Source organism: Pteropus alecto, unplaced genomic scaffold (genome assembly GCF_000325575.1).
Source record: "Pteropus alecto unplaced genomic scaffold, ASM32557v1 scaffold341, whole genome shotgun sequence".
In the NCBI taxonomy this organism is placed as follows: Eukaryota; Metazoa; Chordata; class Mammalia; order Chiroptera; family Pteropodidae; genus Pteropus; species Pteropus alecto.
In genome coordinates, this window is record NW_006430739.1 from 71,050 (window position 1) to 77,482 (window position 6,433).

The window sequence follows — 6,433 nt, forward strand, 5'->3', positions numbered from 1 at the left end:
TATTTTATGAACATTCTCCATATTACCTTCAAAATGTGTTATTGTTTTACCTTTTAGCTTTGGGTCTACAATGCATCCAGAATATGTTTTTGCATGTGGTGCCAGGCAGGGTTTTAATTTCATCTTTTCATATGGTTCTCTCATTGTCTTAGCATAGTGACATATTTGTCATAGATCAAGTGTCCATAGATACTCTCAGTGGAGTCTGGACTGTAACTGTATTAAGACCTCAGCTGCTTCTTCTAGATCAACAAACTCTAAATATCCAAGGCAAAAACAGTTCCAAGTGCCAGGCTCACCTCTCTCAATTCCCTTGTCTCCCAGATCTTGGCCCAGTATTTTTTCCCCACTGTCTGGTTAACTCATTGATGTTTTTTTAAGTGATTTTTAAAAATTTTGTCCAGTTTTTTCAACAAGAGTATTGGCTCAAATTACTAGTCTCCCATTATCAGAAATGAAAATCCAGAGCATGCACATGTTCCTTTTAAAAAAAATCTTTGTTATCTTTTTTCAATTTATTTTTCAATTACAATTGACATAAAATATTATATTAGTTTCAAGTGTACAACATAGTGATTAGACATTTGTATAACTTATGAAGTGATCACCCCAAAAAATCTAGGGCCCATCTGACATCATACATTACAGTATTATTGGCTATATTCCCTACATTGTACAATAAAAAAAACATAACTTTTTAGTTAAGGGATAATAAACATACAATAAAGTATATAAAATCTGTTAATATTAACTGTACATGTAGATGTGTTTGTGTGTGTGTGTATATATATATACATACACACACACCCATATATCCACCATTCAGTTCAAGACACAGAGTCTTTCCAGCATCCCAAAAGATCCTCTCATTCCCCTTCGGAGTACATTGCTTGTAGGAGTATCTATTATTTTTGCCTATTTCAAGCTTCATATAAATGGAATCATTCAATATGTACTCTCTTCCTGTCTGGGTTTTTTCATTCAATATTATATCTGCAAGATTTACCCATGTTGTTGTATATGCCTATATTTCATTATCTTTCAGTATTGCACAGTACTCTACTGTATGAATATACACAATTGATTTTCCCTTTCTACTGTTGATGAGCATTTGTGTTGTTTCTAGTTTGGGGCTATTACAAATAGTGCCATTATGAGCATCTTGTTCCTGGCTTGTGGGTATGGAACTCTTTCTATTGGTATACACACCTACGAGTGGAATTACTGCATAATGGGGTATGCAAATGCTTAGTGGAGCTTTATTGCGATTAACATTTATTTATTTTCTCCAGTTTTATTGAGATATAATTGGCATACACACTCTGTAAGTTTAAGATGTACAGCATAATGACTTGATTTACATATATTGTGAAATGATTACCATAATAAGTTAACATCTATCACCTCATACAGATACAAAAAAATAAAACAAATGTTTTCCTTTTGATGAGAACTCTTAGTATCTACTTTCTTAACAACTTTCAAATATAGCAAATGTTTAGTTTTAATAAATACTTCTAAGCAATTTTTCAAAATAGATCTACCAATTTATACTCTCACCAGCAGTGTATGAGAGTACCACATGCTCTACATCTTCACCAACATTTGGTGGTGGTGGTTTTTTGTTTTTTTTTTTTTATGTTAGCCATTCTAGCAGGTGTGCCATGGTATCTCATTGTAGTTTTAACTTACATTGGCTAATGCATATGTCTTTAAGTTTTCTAGTTTTCTTTAGGTCAATATTAGTACTTTCTATTCTGCTAGGAAATTTTCTTTTCCTACATTTTTAAATTCATTGCCACAGAGTTTTTATAACAGCTTTATTGAGATATAATGCACATGCCATACAATTCACCCATTTAAAGTACACAATTTGATGGGTTTTAGTGTAGAGTTGTGCCGTCATCACCATTATCTAAATTTAGAACATTTTCATTACCTTTCCCTCAAAAAACCCATTGTAGTCACTCTTCATTCCCTGCTCCCAACTTCCTCAGCCCCAGGCAACTCAAATCCATGGGAGAAAATAATCTATGGTACACATACACAATGGAATACAGCAGTCATAATGAATGAACTAAAGGAACACAAACAATATGCATGAATCTTTGTGATGTAATTTTATGTGAAAAAAAAAAGCCTTAAAAGATTGATATAGAATGGTACTTTTATAAATTAAATACAACTAAAATTTTCTGACTTGATATTCCAATGCTCCCCATCTCTTGGTGCTCATGCCCTTGTGTAGTTCCCTCCCCTTTAGTGATGGCTGGGCCTAGCAATTTGTTTCTAAAAAATAGAATATGGCAGAGGTGATGGAATTTCACTTCTGACATTAGGTTCCAAAGAAACTGTGACTTCCATTTTGCTCACACACTCCCTCTATCTCTCTGGGTCTTCTCTCTTGTTTTCCCTGAATGGATCAAGTTTCTATGTTGTGAGCCGCCCTATGGAGAGATCTATGTGGCTAAGAACTGAGGGCAGCTTCTAACCAAGAGGCAACAAGAAACTAGACCCTACCTAGAACCCTGTGTGGAAGAGATCCTCTTCCAGATAAGACTTGAGATGACTGCAACACTCAGCCAAGACATTGAACCAGAGGATCCAGCTAAGTGGTCTGGATTCCTGACCCAAAGAGCTGTGTAATAATAAATGTTGTTATATTTTAAGCCACTAGAGTTTGGGGTAATTCGTTATACAGCAATAAATAACTAATATATCTCCCACTAAAGAAACTGATTGCGGTGTCCCAGTACATACCATGCTCCTTCTCCTCTCTATGTTTTTGTATGTGCTAGCCCCTCTTCCCATCCTTCTTCATTTAGCTTATTCCTCTGCCTTTAACAAATAGCTCAAGCATCTCTTCCTCCAGGAAGACTTCCCTAATTGAGCACTGCATAAATTGCTCCTCCTCCTTTTCTCCCTGCTGACTTCCATTAGCACAGTTACTGTATTTTAATTATCTGTTCACTTAACTCTGCAGCAGTCTATGAACAACTCAAGGGCCAGAATCATGCTGCGGTGACATGATTTCCATATCCTCAGCTTCTAGTGGGGTACTTGGCACACAGTATGTGTTCTCTATAGGCAAGATGCGTAATAGCACAGACTTTGGAGTCAGCAGACATCAATTTGAACTTTAGCTCCACCAATAACTATCTGTAACCTAAGACAAGTTAGTCCCTCTAGAACCCAGACCTTCTCATTCCTCTAGTGGACAGGCACCAAGCAAGTTATTTGATGTTCCTTTTACAATCCCATGTGGCCTCAGTTTGAGGATATACTTTAATAGCTAAATCAAGGTAGAAACTTTGGGGGTTATGCTCCTCAATCAGCTGCTTTTATTTGATAAATTAAATATAGCCCAAAGAGAGTTTCTTGATATAGAAATTAAATGCAGCTCCAACCACAAGAGGGTTAAAAAATCATAACTAGCCCAATATTTTTAAGTGACATATTTCAGCCTTCTGCTAATGTTTCAGCACCAAAATATCAGCCCTTTTTTCATTACATGACTGAGGGTTTGGACAGAGGACAAAAGCATCATATGTTCTACACATCTTGTAATGGGAACTGTCAAATATTGCAATCAACATTGCCACAGTATCATCACTGACATGCTTCCAAAAGACTTTTAAAACAAAAAACCACCACAGGCCTGGAACAAAATACACAGCCTAGGAAAATGTGCATCTTGTATTTCCTATGTGGATTGGAAAAACCAACTATGGCCTGAGGCCAACAGCAGGAAGGTTCTTTGAGCTTTTTCTCAAATGCTCCCAGTTTAGAAACAGATTTAGAAGAGTGTAGAAAGGGGAAAGCCCCCTTCCGGCCCAAGGGATTTGGTTTCCCTCCCAGGAAATTTCTAGCTCTGTTACTCTGGTAAGATCATACCATAGCAGACAGATCCTACCAGGCTGTAAGAGCTGGAGATTTCTCTGGAGGGAAACCAATGAAAAATAAGCCTGAAAAAATGCAAATTCCAGACTAGCCCTGAGAGGGAAAGATTTAGGCTGACAGCACAAATGGTCTGTGATTCCAACTTAGAAACTTTCCCTTGTGAGGAAATGTGAACTTGAACTTGTTACATTTCTGAACACTGCTAAGCCTTGAGATGATTCCCTCCCAAACCTGCTTCTCCTCGGGGCTCTATCTTTCTTTTTTTTATTATTAATTTTTTATTTTTCAATTATAGCTGACACTCAATATTACAATAGTTTCAGGTGTACAGCATAGTGGTTAGACATTTATATAACTTACAAAGTGAAATACTCTGCCATTCCTCCAGTGCTTCAAGTGAGTAAAATAGACTCATTCTCAAGTCTCTCTTCTTCGTCCTCATCCTCCAGTCCCCTACTGAATCTCAGCAATCATAAGTATCTCCCGAATCTCATTACTCTTTTCTACTCTCATCACCACCACTCTTGTACAAGCCACTAGCATTCAGATAGACTCCCACAACCGCCCATATCCCATCTCCCTGGATGGCAGAGAAAATGCTATGTGTTCACAAATCTATTTCATTTTCTCTCTGGAAACGCAGAATTACCACATCTCCCAAATGCCTTGAAGTTTAGTTGGGAACCATGGAATGTGGGTGACAGTTATGTAATGCCACTTCCAAGCCTCGTCCTAAATCTTATTCTGCAGTGACATGGAAGTCATGGGTTGAAAATGTTGACACAAAAAAGTAGAAGGAGCAGGGATCCCTGAGTCACAATATGGAAAGCTCCCTGCCAAATATTGATTAGACTATAATGTCAGTGAGATGTAAACTTTTTATTGTGTTAAGTCACTAAGAATCTAGGGTTGCTCTTTGTCGAGTAGGCTTATCCTAATACCTGCTTTCACTCTTGCCCCTCCCTATGTCTTCTATTATCCTCACAGATGCCAGTGTAATTTAACTACAATACATATCTGATCATATCACCTTTCACCAGAACCCAAACACCAACAGATGAAAATTCTTAAATGCTTGCCATTGACGCTAGGAAAGTTCGAAATTCTTAAGATGACCTGAATTGTCTACCCCTGCTGACATTTTCTTTGATCTGTTTCTATTCATTCATTTATTCATTTATTCCTTTATCCATTTATTTAGTCAATAAATATGTATTAAGCACCAACTATATCTTTGTAGCTATACTAGGTCTGAGGATAGAGTCGGGGTAAGAGGGAAAGCAAGGAAAACATTTGGGCAGCTGTTACATTCATCTGGACGAAAGATAGTAAGGACCTGAGCTACAGCATGTCTCCAGGTCTAACATTCCAGCTATGATGGTACTATAGCAGACAGATTCAACCAGGGCCTGAGAGTTGAAGATTTACCTGAAGGAAACCAGATAAGCAAATGCCTGAAAATGCAAGTTCTAGTCTAGACCTAAGAGGTAATGGAAGAATTTGAAGACAGGAGATTCACCTATACTGACAGCATGAATGAGAGCAGGGGTGGGTCCAAGATATTTTAGAAAATACAATAGGCAGGATGTGCAAACTGATTGGCTGGAGAGTGAGAAAAGGAGCGTGGGTATTCTAAATTGCAGGCGGGAGTGAAAAACAGATTTTGAGGAAGATGATGAGTTTAGGCTTGAACATGTGGCGTTCATGGTGCCTGTGGGTCATCCAAGTGGCTTATCAAAGAGACAATTGGATCTACAGGTTTGGAGCTCAGGGGAGAGACTTGTACTGGCATATACAGATAGTTTCATCATGGATCATAACCCCTCATGTCTTTTCTATCTTAAAAACAAGAGCAACAACAAATAAACTTTGATTCAGCTCCTCGCCCCATTCTGCCACCAGGTCTGCCCTCCCAGCCCCTTTACACTAGAGTCGGGTCTCAAGTCCCCTGAACCAGGCTGTCATAAGGCTAATGAGGCTTCCCATTCTACCAAGTGCAAAAACACCTTTCCATGACTGCATCACTTGAGCTCTCAGCAGCATGTGACTGTACTGAATACTCCCACCTCGAAATCCACTGCTCCTGGCCTTCATTGCATGACACTAGCCAGACTGGCTTTATTTTTTATTTTATTTTTTTATTAAGTTTATTGGGGTAACATTGGTTAATATAATTATATAATTTTCAGGTATACATTATAATTTGACATCTGTATATTCTGTTGTTTGTTTACCACCCAAAGTCCAGTTTCCTTCAGCTACCGTATATTTTATCCCCTTTACCTACTTCACTCTCCCCCTACACCCCAATATTTGACCCCCTTTAACCATCTACCTACCCCCTCCTCCCTCACTCTCTACCCTCTGGTAACCACTAGTTCATGTCCATGAGTCTCTGTTTGTTTGTCCTGTTCATTTGTTGCTTTTAGGTTTATATCCCACGTATAAGTGATATCATGTGATTTTCAACTTTTTCTGTCTGGCTTATTTCGCTTAGCATGATTATCTGGAGGTCCATCCATGCTGTCGCAAA